This window comes from Hyperolius riggenbachi, chromosome 5, assembly GCF_040937935.1.
Source record: "Hyperolius riggenbachi isolate aHypRig1 chromosome 5, aHypRig1.pri, whole genome shotgun sequence".
Taxonomy (NCBI): Eukaryota; Metazoa; Chordata; class Amphibia; order Anura; family Hyperoliidae; genus Hyperolius; species Hyperolius riggenbachi.
In genome coordinates this window covers 329089367-329105702 of record NC_090650.1, presented here as the reverse complement: position 1 = coordinate 329105702, position 16336 = coordinate 329089367, and the positions used below count along the sequence as shown (strand labels likewise).

Genomic DNA, 16336 nt, shown 5'->3' with positions numbered 1-16336 from the left:
ATTATTAATGCATCAAGGTCACTCTTTAACTATGATTTATCAATTGAACCTTCAAAAGTTTTCATTTTGATCAAAACTCACTTTCATTTCTACTTGAGGGCGCATTTCAATGCTATTACACATAAATGTACACAGTTTATTGTTGCACAAAGAATTGTTAAATTTGTCCCACATATCCATAACTGTGTTTGGGATGGCTGAACTGAATAAGGCCATTATTTGAGAAAAAAATTGGAAAGGTTTTTGGCTATCCCATGATGTCCTATCCACCAATCAGCACCTGGGGATGAGAAGGTGTGTCTGCAACCATTTCCATGGTGTCCAGTGTCCAGTGGTGATGGGGGGGTCATTTATTCAGATAATGAACTGCCGAACCGCGGCATGTTGGGGACTCATAGTTACTTTACAACCATGGTTCTCTGCTTTATCTGTGCTCTCCTTGTAAAATAAGGTAGGGACATTAGCAAACTGGGCACAAAGTCAAAGTTTAACCACTTCAGCCCTCAGTGGTTTTCACTTTATGCATCCCAGCAATGTTCACCTCCCATTCATTAGCCTATAACTTTATCACTACTTATCACAATGAACTGATCTATATCTTTGTTTTTTCCGCCACCAATTAGGCTTTCTTTGGGTGGTACATTTTGCTAAGAGCCACTTTACTGTAAATGCATTTTAACAGGAAGAATAAGAAAAAAACGGAAAACATTCATTATTTCTCAGTTTTTGGCCAATATAGTTTTAAAATAATACATGCCTCCATAATTAAAACCCACGTATTGTATTTGCCTATTTGTCCCGGTTATTACACCGTTTAAATTATGTCCCTATCACAATGTATGGCGACAATATTTTATTTGGATATAAAAGTGCATTTTTTTCCGTTTTGCATCTATCACTATTTACAAGCTTATAATTTAAAAAAAGATTGAAATATTTCATCTTTACATTGATATTTATAAAGTTTAGACCCTTAGGTAAATATTTACGTTTTTTTTATTGTAATGTTTTTTGTTTTTTTTAATTGAACATTTTATGCGGGTATATTTGGGAGAGTGGGATGTAAATAGTATTTTTTTATGTAAATATATGTGTATTATTATTTTTTTTTTACATTTAGATGTAGTTTTACTTTTTGGCCACAAGATGGCAGCCATGAGTTTGTTTACATGACGTCACTCTAAGCGTAACATGTACGCTTAGAGGGACGTAGGGGGAAGCAAGAGGCAGAAAAAGTGAGGCTTCCGAGAGAAGCAGTTGCTTTTTCTGCAGGGGAGAGGAATCAATCATCGGGCACCATGTCCCGATTGATTGATTCCTGAGCTAACGATCCGCAGCCGGGAGCGCACGTGCATGCGCGTGATCGGCCGCGGGAGTGCACATGGCCTCCTGGATGTAGCTTCTACGTCCAGGAGGTTTAAATGGTTAAGCTTCTGAAATCCCCCCTCCCCCCAGCAAGTAAGGCAACCATTTCACTCAGCTGCTGTCTGTAGTGTTAATGGGTAATTTCAGTTTTTCTAAATTTTCATAATTACAATTCTGATCATATTAATAATTTCGTGGGTAATCTTAATTTTGAACAAGTTTGCATTATTTTTTTTCACAAACCAATTGAAGCCTGTCAAAGTTTCATGTATACAAACAACGAACATTTATATCGCGCTTTTCTCCTGGCGGACTCAAAGCACCAAATCTGCAGCAACAAGGACACTCTTTATGCAGTAGCAGTGTTGGGGAGACTTGCCCAAGGTCTCCTACTGAAAAGGTGCTGGCTTACTGAACAGGCAGAGCTGAGATTCAAACCCAGGTCTCCTGTGTCAGAGGCAGAGACCTTAACCATTACACAATCCAGCAACATATACACATTTTCGCATAAATGCAAGAAAGTCTATAGCCCCTATTCAATTAACTTTTCTCCTGAGTTAGGGCCTGTACACACTGAAAAACGCAGGCAAAAACGCAAGCGCATGCGTTTTTAAAGTGCCTGTAGTTTTAAAAACGCATGCACTTTTGCCTGCGTTTTTTGTGCGTTTGCGTTTTTCTTGTAATTGCTAAAGAATCCTTTGTTTTTTTTCTAGTTTACATTTCAACAGGAATCAGGACATTGCAGAGTCTTCTGGGATACTGACTTCTGAAAAACGCAGGCAAAAACGCAAGCGCATGCGTTTTTAATGCGTTTTTCATGCGCTGCGCTTAAAAAAGCGCAGCAGGCACTGCGTTTGCGTTTTTTTAAAAACGCATCGCACCAGTGTGTACAAGTCATCACGATTTTCATTCTTTTTCAAAAGACCTTGCGTTTTTAAAAACGCATGCGTTTTTAAAAACGCAACGCAAGCACAGCAGTGTGTACAGGCCCTTAAACACATTTTTACATTAATGCATTAAAGTCTACAGCCTCTATTCAAGAGAGTTATGCTTAAGATTAGGTGGGAAATGAATTTAGTAATAGTCTAAAATGTTGCAATTTTGCATTGTAATTCCACATTTTGCAGCACAATTAATATGTGAAATTCAAGCTCATCCTTAGCTGTTTATTGTTGCTCATTTTACATTAGGCAGAGACTGAGGAAAACCTTTTGTAGAGGGACACACAGTAGAAGTATTTTTTATTATGTTCTGATGATTTCCTTTTATTGTTCTAAAGCACACAGAGAGAAAATGCAGTCATAGGCAGACTGTACTGTTCATCTGCAGCATTTTGACGTACATTTTTTTCTCAGTGTTGCCGTTATACCCACTTTAAGGTTTATGTTTATTTCTCATTATATTGAATTGTTTCTTTTTTCCTTTCAATAAATGTACCCATTTAACACTGTTTTTGACTGACTAGCCAGCCATGTTATTGCTGCAAGGCACATAGTGGGCTGAAGTCCAATTTACATTTCCCAGAAACCTTTTTTTATGTTAAAACTGAATTCATTTTGTACACTAAGTGCACCCATAACCAGTACTTAACATTTATTAGTTTGCTTTATGTAAGAAGTGCCAGGTAAGTTGCCACTTGAAGGCATGTACTGGGCTGAAGATCAGTTTGCAATTTCTGGAAAGATTTTGTTTTGTACCTTGTAAAAAAAGGCATCCATTTCACCACCTGCCAATTCTACCTTTCTGTGCTGTGCTAACCCCCAAAACTAAATAAGGTTAAACAAATATTATTATTTCTTTTAACTTTTTACCTTCTTTTACCTATAATTTCAAAGTTGTAAACGTATTCATGAAAAACAAGCAAATTAAAGACCACTGGTCCTGGCGGAAGAAGGCAACATGCAGCATAAACCCATTATAAAAATAATTCATTCTGCTTTCTTCATTGGCTATCTTAAAGCAAACTTGAAGCGGAAATACATGTATGAGATAATGAATTGTAGGTTTAGTACAGCTAAGAAATAGAACATAAGTAACAAACAAAAATGCCTCATCTTGTTTTCCAGTACAAGAAGAGTTAAAAAAAAAACTTCAATTGTTATCTATACAAAACAGCTTCTCTAGGTTCTTAAACCCACTGGGTCGAAATACAGTCCTGTTTTCTGATGCACTTAAACAACCAAGAAACAGTGAGAGACAACTTGAGATAAGATTTACTGCAGGAAAGTTCAAAGGGTCATGGATTCTGCTTTGTTTTATCATTCAGGAGACAAAGGGCTTGATTCACAAAAGCGTGATAACTTAGTTATCATGCCTAAAAGCTTTGGCCGTGCAAACTACGGTGCTAAGTAGTTAGCAGCACGTGCAAACTACGGTGCTAAGTAGTTAGCACATGCAAAGTTGCAAACTACCAGTGCTAAGTAGTTTGCACGTGCTAACTAGGGTGCTAAGTAGTTTGCATGTGAAAACTACTTGGCACCCTAGTTAGCACGTGGAAAGCATGTTAGCACATGCAAAGTGGCTTTTCACTGGCGTGCTAACACTTTACATGCTTTAGTGAATCAAGCCCAGAGTGTGCTGTTAAAACTGCAACTGTGACAGAATGATGCAATGTTATTAAAAAAAAAGCTATATACCTGAAAATAAATATGAGACTCTTTTCTTTGCTATCAATGTTCTATATGTTACTCTACATACAATTCATTATATCATTTTTTTCTGCTTTAAGTTTGCTTTAACTCACACTTAGTTATGCACATTTCTGCAGAAATAAGGCAATTGTGCTAATCCCTAATGGCAATGAAGGGGTATCTGTACCTTCCAAAACAATTGGCTTATTTTTTTCCAATACATATTTTTTCTTTTGCCATATTTTGACAGAATTGTGAGACAGAATAATATATTTTTTAAACTCTGAATTAATTTTGCATCAAAGCAAGCCTCATTGCTCAATATTAATGTAGTAACAGTAGTAACAGCAACCACTCTAATTGTGCTTTTAGACATAGATTCATGTTATTATAGTTCAAGTAACAAACTATTGACTTAGGGCCCGTTTCCACTAGGAGCGGTACGATGCGGCTACATAGTCGCTTCGCACCGCAGGTGTCCTGAAACACATGCACGCCAGTGGAAGAGTTTCCACTGCGTGCATGTTGTGCGAAGCGGTGCAGTGCGATCCGAAAATCTGCAGCATGCTGCAGATTATCGCATGCCCGCATCCGCCCACAGCCGTGTCCCATCTCCCCCATGGACTTCCGCATCGGGAAATGCGGAAGTGATGCGGCCGGCGGCGGAAGTGATGCGATGCAGCTACGTAGCCGCATTCGCATCATTTACAAGTGGAAACCCGCCCTAAGTCTAAGTTCACAGTTTAAGCATTGCATAGCGACTGTGCTATAATGCAGGCATAATGCAAACCACACTCTGCACGTTAAAACATGAAGCACATACATTAGCAGTTAAGCTGGTAAGTTTGGTGATGACACAGCAGTTCAGCTATTGGCATAGCTTAGTACAGTTATCATCTGTGATAGGCATTTGTTTCTGGTATATTGCTATAGGTATAGCCAAGTACCATTTTTGGCTGCGATGAAGAGTGTTATCTTTTGAATGGTTTATGGTAAATTGGGCCTTTCTTGCTTGGCATGAATTTTTGCAATAATGCCATACATTCATGTTAATTTTTGCCTTTACACATTTCCGCAAATTCACTGGCAATTTTCGGGGTGGAAATGCATTGAAGAATACCTCTAACTTTAGTGGTTAATAGCAAAGAATGCTAGAATGCTAGAATCACCAAACTAGGTATGTTAAGGAGAAACAGTGGGAACAAATATTTCAAAAACACCTAGTATACTGGACAACTTGGACAGTGTAATAAAATGCAAAAAATGTCAAAACTTCAACACAGGTTTGTATAGTCAAAACTACAATTTTTCCAGGACTAATGTATAGTTGTGAGAGTAGGACCATAAGGAAGGCTGAGTGCTAAAGAATTGACTTCTTTGAACTGTGGTGCTAGAGAAGACTATTGAGAGTCCCTTAGACTGCAAGATCAAACAGTCAATTCTTAAAAAAATTTACCCTGACTGGAAAGACCAATGATGCTGAAGCTAAACTACTTTGGACACACAATGAGAAGGCATGACACATTGGACAAGACCCTGATGCTAAGAAAATTGGCAAAATAGGGCAAAAGAAGGAGGGGGTGGCAGAGAATGAAATGGCTATATACTCACCTAAAGGATTATTAGGAACACCATACTAATACAGTGTTTGACCCCCTTTCGCCTTCAGAACTGCCTTAATTCTATGGGGCATTGATTCAACAAGGTGCTAAAAGCATTCTTTATAAATGTTGGCCCATATTGATAGGATAGCATCTTGCAGTTGATGGAGATTTGTAGGATGCACATCCAGGGCACAAAGCTCCCGTTCCATCACATCCCAAAGATGCTCTATTGGTTTGAGATCTAGTGACTGTGGGGGTCATTTTAGTACAGTGAACTCATTGTCATGTTCAAGAAACCAATTTGAAATGATTTGAGCTTTGTAACATGATGCATTATCCTGCTGGAAGTAGCCATCAGAGGATGGGTACATGGTGGTCATGAAGGGATGGACATGGTCAGAAACAATGCTCAGGTAGCCCATGGCATTTAAACAATGCCCAATTGGCACTAAGGGGCCTAAAGTGTGCCAAGAAAACATCTCCCACACCATTACACCACCACTACCAACAAGGCATGATGGATCCATGTTTTCATTCAGTTTACGCCAAATTCTGACTCTATCGAGACTCATCAGACCAGACAACATTTTTCCAGTCTTCAACTGTCCAATTTTGGTGAGCTTGTGCAAATTGTAGCCTCTTTTTACTATTTGTAGTGGAGATGAGTGGTTCCCGGTGGGGTCTTCTGCTGTTGTAGCCCATCCACCTCAAGGTTGTGCGTGTTGTGCTTTTCTGCATACCTCGGTTGTAACAAGTGGTTATTTCAGTCAACGTTGCTCTTCTATCAGCTTGAATCAGTCGGCCATTTTCCTCTGACCTCTAGCATGAACAAGGCATTTTCGCCCATAGGACTGTCGCATACTGGATGTTTTTCCCTTTTCACACCATTATTTGTAAACCTTAGAAATGGGTGTGCGTGAAAATTCCAGTAACTGAGCAGATTGTAAAATACTCAGACCGGCCCGTCTGGCACCAACAACCATGCCACGCTCAACATTGCTTAAATCACCTTTCTTTCCCATTCTGACATTCAGTTTGGAGTTAAGGAGATTGCCTTGACCAGGTTTCCCTGTCCATTTAAAAGGAAGTAGCAATATCTGGCACTTTGGGGTGTATGCTGCCACTAGCCAAGCACGTAGACAATTGTGGCATCGGTGAGGTGATGGCAAGGCCAGATTAACAACTCAGGAGCCTCTGGGCAGAGGCGTTCTGGTACCCTAAGCTCTGTCCCTCAACACAGGCCACACCCCCAAACTGCTGGGGGGTGGGACCACAGGCTGGCAACTGAACTGTGTGCAACTGGGAGACACGATTGTGGGTGGGCCGTGGTGGTGACAGGGCTTGCGCTCTTTGAATTGCAAAATAGGGACATTCAGAGGCCCCCCTTTGCAGTATAAGGCTCTTGTACAGTGCCTTATGCTAAATCCAGCCCTGGGTGACGGATTGGGATGTGCAATCTCTTGACCTATTACATGAAAGCCTAGGCATTTTTTCCCTAACTGACAAAAAACCAGTAAGGAACTTATCCACTGCGTCCAAAATTGCAGACATATTCTAGCATTTGTTTCACTTTAAGTTGTATTTTATAACAAAACGCTTGTTAATATCAACATTGCTTTGTTGTAATATTGCCCAGTCTTTCATAAATGTAGACATCCAAACCTAATTACACTAGCTACGTTTTAGCTTATTCACTTTATGGTTTGGCAACTGAACTATAGAATGTTTAACACATACAATTCACCTCGTATCTCCTAAGGAAACATAACCCTTTTGAACATGTTTGGTGGTTTAATTCCATGTCTCTGAGCCACCATCTCCACTTCAATGACAAGCTAATTAGACAGGATAGAAAAAGAGACCTGTTTCCCTATTGGTATTCTTTGGTGCATCCATTTATCAAGCATAGAATGATCTGTAAAACTTACAATTATTTGCCCGAACAACTCCCTGAGCATTGTGGATAATTTATAGCCTTCAACCATCTGCTCCCCGTATCCAAAGTCATTATGTAGAAATACTTTTTTTGCCTATAAAGTTATTCTTTATTTGAATATCTCACTTTTTATATAAATGATATTCAAATGCACTGGTTAACTATTTTTATGTAAATTAAAAACTATATAGTAGGTCTTTTACTAGGTCTATCCATATGCTAATGTTCCTAAAGCCAGATAAATGCAGCTTATATCATTAAACATAATGAACAGAATAATATAAACATTAAGGCATAGGCAATGATTATATAAAATGAAAAGCTGACAGTTTATACTTAGGCCTCAGATTTTAAACACATTGGAAGTAAAGTATGTACAATCTGAAAAGAAATGGCTAGTGCATCACTCTAAACCTTCCCCAGTTGGACCCTGTCCCAACACAGTTCATGTTGAAACGCCCTGATCTGTTCAGGCCAGCATTTCCCAAACTGTAGAAGCTGTTATTTGCAAGCAGGGAAGTTTCTTACCTGTCTGAAAGAAGCAATCATTAGGCCACTGCTCAAGTAGAAATCATCCTTAAATCCAGATATTTTGAACAGCTACTGACCTCTCTCCAACCTCCCCTTTCTTGCAAAAGTTATTAAAAAGGCTGTCAAGGCCGGTTCTAGGTGAACTGGGGCCTTGGGGCCCAAAAACCCAAGGGGCCCTCTAGGCAAAAAACCACCCCCTCTGCCCCTTCCCCATGTTTACATGGCAGCCAGGCCAGGCTTCAAGAACACTCAACACCCACCCCCCACTAGAGCAGAGAGACAGGAAAGTGAGCAATTAAGCCTGGCTCACCAGAACAGAGTCAAGCAGGCACATCCGATTCCCCTAGTCTAGTCCAGCTAGCAACAAAGACGTGTTGGCCAGAATGGGAAACACCATCTTTGGACGGCAAAGGGGGTCCCCAGGGACTCTGGGGCCCGGGGGTAGTGTTGGGCGAACAGTGTTCGCCACTGTTCGGGTTCTGCAGAACATCACCCTGTTCGGGTGATGTTCGCGTTCGGCCGAACACCTGATGGTGTTCGGCCTTTTAAGTTCGGGTTCGCCCCGAACTTCTAATGGCCGCCGAACAGGGCCGAACAGGGCCCCTGTTCGGCCGAACAGGGCCCTGTTCGGCCGAATACTGCCCCCCTATGGGGTCGCAGGCATAAGGGGGGAGCATGCCCCGATCGCGGGGGGGGTCGGAAATTCCCCCCACCCCCTCCGCTAGCACTCCCCCCTCTGCCCGCTTCCCCATACAAAAGTTTAAGCAAAGTACCTGTAGTGGATGGCCTGGCAGTGGGCGGCACTGTGGAGTGAGGAGGAGGAGTCCGGAGAGTGACGAGTTGAGGGAGGCCGGGCAGCGGGCGTGAGGTCAGAGAAAGGGCGGAAGTACCACAAGGGTACTTCCTCTGAACCGCCCGCTGCCCGGCCTCCCTCAACTCGTCACTCTCCGGACTCCTCTTCCTCACTCCACAGTGCCGCCCACTGCCAGGCCATCCACTACAGGTACTTTGCTTAAACTTTTGTATGGGGAAGCGGGCAGAGGGGGGAGCGCTAGCGGAGGGGGTGGGGGGAATTTCCGACCCCCCCCGCGATCGGGGCATGCTCCCCCCTTATGCCTGCGACCCCATATGGCCCCCAAAAGCTGGATGTTCGGAAAGTTCGGGGTTCGGCCCGAACATGCCGGACATCTCGGCCATGTTCGGCGAACTTTCCCGAACCCGAACATCCAGGTGTTCGCCCATCACTACCCGGGGGCAATTGCCTATTTTGTCTTTTAGCACCGCACCTGAAGGCTGTGCATCCAACTTGTAGCCAGGCTCTCAAGGAACAACATAATTGATCCCCTGCAATCTAACTTCAAGAAGCACCACAGCTGTGAAACAGCCCTTGTCCAGATTTGAAATGACCTGCTCATGGCCAGAGACAGAGGTGAGTGCTCCATCCTGATACTGCTTGATCTCTCAGGCTCTAAGTGTACTGGAGCATTAATGGTTTAGTCCTCCAATGGTTCTATTCCATACTGGCTGGAAGAACACAAAGGGTAGCTTTGGGGCTTTTCCAGTCCAACCCTGTACCACTAAAATATGGTGTTCCCAAGGGTAAACAGTATTTTAGGATTTGTATAAGCTGTAACAAATATATGTTTTTGATTAAAGGTTATTATGCTTTTGTGTATCTTTTAGAGCAGAGAGTACGTTCTATGTTCAGGTCTGCTTTGAGACAGGAAGAAGCAGGCTTGCTACAATGTTTCCGCCTATCACCCTCTTAATTCTTACTCTTTAGGAAAATGGATGGGGTGGGGAAGAGGAGGAAATTGGAGGATGATAGCAGGGAACATCACAGCAAGCCTGCCTCTTCCTGTCTAAAAATAAAATCTGACTTTAGCCTAAAGTCAAACTTTTCAAAGAATGAAACACACCTCAGGTCAGGTGTGCTTTCATTAAAAATGAGTAGTGTGTAAGAATCTCTCATAGGTTGGTATTGTTCTTACGAGAACATGTCTCACTTCCTACCTCAGTTATTTACTGTAGTGTAAGGGCCCGTTTCCACTAGGAGCGGTGCGATGCGGCTACATAGCATGCTGCATAGCATTATCGCACGTCCGCGGCCGCCCGCAGCTGCGTCCCATCTCCTCCAATACACTTCCGCATCGGGAGATGTGGAAGTGATGCGGCCGGTGGCTGAAGTGATGCGATGCGGCTAGGTAGCTGCATTCGCATCACTTAGAAGTGGAAATGGGCCCTCATTTAGCTGAGGCCTTATGTAGATTCTTAATGTCAGTTGGGTGAGAGGGGTGTCCAGTCAACAGTCACATAACTTTCTACTGCTTCAAACAGTACAAGCGAGCTGATCAGAGTTTTGCTGAAATCTCATTCAATATCTAGAGGTGCAAGATGGTTATCCAGGTATTGGAAAGATATCAAGGAGATATTGATCTCTTACCTAATTGAGTTAAAATCTAGGTGTATGGCAAGGATTACATGTACTGTTCAAGCAGACAGGTAGCAGGGGAGTTGGTGGTTTTAGTTGGTGTTTGTGCCCAGATACAGTATGTAACTTAGTACACAAAAAGATGGATGTAGTTTCACTGTAATATTAGTGTATGCTCACCCTAATTCAGTTCTGCAACTTACAGAAGTTTTCAGTCACGAAAACTCAGCCAAAAAACATATCATGCTGTGAAGCAAGAGTTGAATTTTAGTTGGTCTCTGACAGCGCGAGGATCAAAAGGCTTTCTTAGGAGAAACGGCATCTATACACAATCTCCTCTTGTTTTCTGCACCTTAAATTATGGATGCTATACAGAGAAATCACTCTGAAAGGCTCTGCAGGACAGCTCAAAGGACAGGAATAAGTAATGCAATGCACCCTTCAGTGGGAATTAAGCATCCTGCATAATTATTACTGTTCTAATTTACTTTGGTACGACTGTATAATTTGGTTGCAGTCATATTTACATAAGATAAAAAGTGGAATCTACATTTTGTGTATGTCACTTAATTATTCATAGCTAATTGAAAAAACTGTCAGGGCTGCCTTCTGTATGTCTGCTTTCTTCCTTGTTTATTTAGGCAATATATTGAACTGACATTGTTTTAATTGTGCAGGCTCTAGTGAATAAAACATGGTGATCCAATTATATAAATTGTATAAAAATGCGCAGAGGTTTAAACTGTAGGATGTAATTGCAAGAAATAAAATCAGTCTCCTCACTTTTCTTAGTCAACCATTAGCTTGTAATATGGAAGGGGAATGACTGGCAGCAGCCTTTTTTTCCTTTACACTTATTTTGCAAATTACATTATAGAATTAGTGGTTTACAGTCCACGGGGTCTAATTATGAATTTGCAATGCAATCCTGTAGAAGCAACACATGAAAATGTTCCTAAGGTTTCCCAGGAACATACTTTAAACATTATTTAAATAATACATCAATTCACCCGTTGGAACCATTTTCTGCAGTTGCTACACAGTTGTGTTAAGTAGATCCCAAGCTACGTGATTCTCACGCTTATGTTTTCCGATAATATTACCAAAAATCTATATGATGATACATTATTTAAGAGATTTTTTCTGATAAAGAAAACAGAAGCGCAACTTTTTAACTATAGAATAAATGTGTTAGAAAGATTGGCTCCTTCAAATTCAACCCGTAAAGGGAACCTGAGGAGACCCTTTAAATGCAAATCTGAACTTACCTGGGGCTTCCTTTAGCCCCCGTAGACCACAAGGTCCCTCAGCATCCTCTGGGTACCCTCCATGGTCCCACTGGTGTCCCTGTTAGCCTGCCAAACTTCAGACAAAGATGTGCGCAACTGCGCAGGTGAGGTCCGTCTGCGCACCTGAGGTGATAATGCACCTGTCGCTATAAAGGTTCTTCGCATGTGTGGTTCTCGAAAGGTCCTGCACATACGAGGTTCAGTCTTTCGAGGACTGCGCATGCGCAGGCCGCTTACAGCAACTGGTACGTAGAACCATCCAAGTGTGAAATATAATTTTGCTGTCTTAAAACAGAAGATGTTTGCAATAATCCAACTGTAAGTTAGTAACTGTGGTTTCCCATTATGCCTTACTCCTAAATATGCAGATCATCTTTTTCTGCTCCTGTAAGCTAGGCCGCACATCCAGAACTGCTGGTGTATAGTGAGCATGTGGCTAATACATTTTACAGAGCCACATCAATCCAACATACAGCTTGTTTCAGACTTATCCCAGTGTGGGAAACCATTTTTTCTTATTGAATAAGAGGCTGTGCATTATGATGTTCATCATGGTTAGTGTTCTTATTATGTCATCCTCGTGGCTTCATTAAAAACAGCAGACAGTTGTTTGTTTTTGTTTTTGTTTTGCCTGCTTTCTCTAATGATGCTAATGATGCCATACATAGGACACCTTTGCCAATTCCAGACTTCGTAAGATGACTTCATGCTGAGCCTATGCTCAACCATGAATTAGAATCTTTGGAACAATACTTTTTAATCATAGTACAGAAAGAAGACTTTTTACTCAAAATAACAATGCAGTTTAGTTACTTTGACATATATCCTACTGATTTATGTACTATGCTTTTACTGATAGGTCCACTTTTAAGTCAACCTGTTGTAAATAGGCATGTGTAATTATCTGATTCTGTACTCTGAAGCTGCTCACACTGTGAAGTTTTATCTGCTTGAAATGGCAGTTTTTTTTCCTGTATTGAAATCATTAGCTTTTCCTCCAGGGTAAAGTTGAAAGCCCCTAATGAGGCTGTATAAAGGGTGCATGATTTCACTCCTGGGAACAATATGCTCTGCACTTTCCTCTCATTTCTTCTTGTGTTTTTGTTCTTTTATTTTTAAACCTGACTTATGATTCTTTTCAGTGTTTCTTTGAATAAGTGATATCTGTTATGGTTGTCTCTACTGTTTTATCAGTAGAATTACTTACATATGCTAGAGTTTCATCGTTCAAAGCAATTGTTCATGATTATTCCAGGTAACAAACTATTGTGAGGACAGGTGTCCCCTTTTCTATAACTTATTCTTTAGGGCTCTTTCACACTAGGCATCGTTTCGTCAGTTTTGACGGAAAGCACCTAAGATGCGGATAGAAAGGTAACATAAAAGTCTATTGACTTTCATGTTACCTTTCACAACAGGCAAAGTGTTCCAGAGTGTTACGTTGTAACACCTCTGGGAGCTTTTAATCGTCCTGCACAAGCGTTTTAATGTCGGGTGAATTAGAACTAGCGCCACTGATAAGCGTTAAATCGCAACTGCCCGACATCATGCTGTAATTCATAACGTGTGCATGTAATCGGGGTAGTGGGAAAGAGCCCTTAGTAAGAGGTTATAATACCCACTTTTGTAACTCTTACTACAGCTTATCATTTGTGCTGATGTCAGTACACATCCAAATCCATCTAGCTGTGCCATGCTTGGCTGTGGGGTTTTGGAAACAGTTTGAGAAAAATGCAGTTGGCTGTACATTTTTCCCCACACATTAGCATGCTGGGAAATGCTGCAAATCGCCCCTAGAAGAAACAAGCACTAAAGATAAAGAACAATTATGAAAAATCTTAGAACAGATTTCTAGTGACTGTTGTCAAAGAATACTATTGAAGTTGATTATCAGTAGAGGTTGCGTGATTAATCTAGGTGCTATTTCTTTTAAAGGAATATGGGATAGGATAGGATAAGGTTGAATTTTTCACAGTGAGGGATAAGAGCTTAGGGTTAGGTGGCAGTAATGACTATACAATGGAAGGAGGTTACAGTTAGGCGTAAGGAAGGGGCTTACAATAGAGGGGAAGTTAGGATATAGAACTGGATCATTTTCATCTATGTTGAGTTCTAAACTAAGTGGGGCAAAAGTCAAAGGTGGTAAATAAGCAATATTCGTTTAATAGTAGTATATGGATACCTTAACACGTACTTGAGGTGACATGTGACATGATGAGACATATGTATGTATAGTGCCAAGAGCCATGCATGCAAATAACTAGATTGTGTTCCTTTTTTCATGTTCTGCCTAAAAGAGTTTAATTTATTTATAGTCCTGCAAGTGCTCCAGGCCAATTTATTTTAGCACTTACCTTATTTCTTTGTTACATTTTCTTGCTTCTAAATTAGTACTGCTGTGAGGGTAGAAACACACTAGGCAGAATTGCATATGCATTTTCCATAGCACATAGCGTTTTCCACTATGTGCTATGGAAAATGCATATGCGATTCTGCCTAGTGTGTTTCTACCCTAATGTGTATTTGTGTAATGTGCTTTATGGCCACTTGTCACTTTCAGATTCTATATTTTCTGCTAGAGAGAGAGAACAAAGCATTCCAAGAATTTACAGCACAAAGGGGTTTTTCCGGTCAAAAGCAGTGCACTTATCTCAGACCAGATAACTCCGGATCAGTGAATAATGGCGCACAGTGCCTATGCATACAAATGGCGCCGCATTAAAAAGATACGCTTATCGCTATTTATCGTTAGTACTGCATAATAATGGCGCACAGGGAAAAAAGAAGAAAAACGGCACACACTAACGTTATTTATCAATAGTGGCACACACTAACGTTATTTATCAATAGTGCCGTCCATTTGCCAAATAGCAGACGTTATTGCCCACAGTAACGTTATTTATCAATAGCGCCCTACATAAGCCAAACTGCAGACGTTATTTAACTGCAAAACGGTGAATGGATTTAATGTAACACTGTCAAGGTTAGGGTTAGGTACCACTGGGGGAGGGGGGGGAGTCTTAGGGTTAGGCACCATCAGGGGGGTGGTTAGGGTTAGGCACCACCAGGGGGGTGGTTAGGGTTAGGCACCACCAGGGGGGGGGTCTTAGGGTTAGGCACCACCAGGGGGGTAGTTAGGGTTAAGCACCACCAGGGGGGTAGTTAGGGTTAGGCACCACCAGGGGGTTTAGGGGTTAGGGATAGGTACAGAGAGGGTTCTGTGTGTTAACGCTAAATAACAATAAGGCTTTAACGTTAAATAACAATAAGGCTTTAACGTTAAATAGCGATAAGCAGCAAACGGATTAGTGGCAACACCGTGTGCCATTATTCGCAGGCGCCATTTTCAGATGGATCCAGATAACTCTATTAAAGCTGCTAATGGGTTAACAATCAGTGTGCAAGTTACAGCTTCCCTCCAGTCAGGACCTAGTCAGAGTATAGTGTTATCCTCACTGATAAGGAATTACAGCCATATAAATCCTTCATTTTAGGTGTAGGAGGATAGATAACATAGTTTATCTGATAAGTTAATTTCCACCTCAGGTTCACTTTAAGCTATGAACACACATAAGGTTTTTGTTGACAATCACCAAAATAATAATTTGTGGTCGATTGTTCAGAAAGCTAGTGTACATGCAGATGTCTCCCGATGCTATTGACAGCTTCATTAGTAATATACACTCCTCTATTCATAGAACAAAACAGGCTGCTTGGAAAGGAGACAAGCACTGCATCTATACAGTCATTATTCCTAGAATGTCACCAGAAACAATCATGAAAAATTGTATAGGGCAACAATTATTTATAATGTGTACATGCCTTTAGTGTTTTTGTCTAAAAAATTCTCTTTACGCCCTACCGCCTGAGTCTAAACAGAACTGTGATAGACAGCAGACAAACAATGGTGAAGAAGAGAAGAAATGGAAAGAGATAATTACATTCCCAATTTGAGTTCTGTTTTTTTTATTTCAAATATGCTCTGTTTATTCTATGCAGGCTCCAGGGACACAAACATGGAAACACCTGGGGGACTGAGCATACTGTTTAATCAAAGACATGCCGATTAATGTTGTAATTGCATGTTATCATACTACATTGTCTATCTGTCTACAAGATTTTTAACTGGCAAGCAAAATCAAGCTACAGAAGAAGCAGTACCTATCAGCTGACAGAAGGTGGTACTGTTGACTAAGAACATGACTTGCTTTTTACCTTCTAACAATAAACTGGTGATCAATGCGTTATCACTTCTGTCATTCTTGATTGAACTTTAAAGAACCAACCATATGGAAAGCATTATAATGCTTGACTTGCCCTGAGTTACTTTTAACAGCAAGTGCGTTAACTATGGTTTAACAATATATTTACGTACAGAGGAATATTATCTTTCAGGGCATTAAGTAAGACGCATGTTGCCAGATACACTAATTTTGGAGCTCTTCTGATGACACAAATTGCAATTCTATATTAATATACAGAACAGTCATCACATGAGCTACTTTTTTACGGCTCAGTCAATGTAAAATTTGTTTTTTTAAAAGCTTACT

The 16336-nt window shown here is 40.9% G+C and overlaps 1 long non-coding RNA gene across 1 annotated transcript; it reads left to right on the top strand.

Annotated features, from left to right (window-relative positions):
- Positions 1 to 10383: 10383 nt before the first annotated feature.
- Positions 10384 to 16033, top strand: LOC137517710 (uncharacterized). Its single transcript, XR_011020632.1, has 2 exons — positions 10384 to 10472; positions 15786 to 16033. It is a non-coding gene; the product is annotated as an uncharacterized lncRNA (long non-coding RNA).
- The last annotated feature ends 303 nt before the right edge of the window (positions 16034 to 16336 follow it).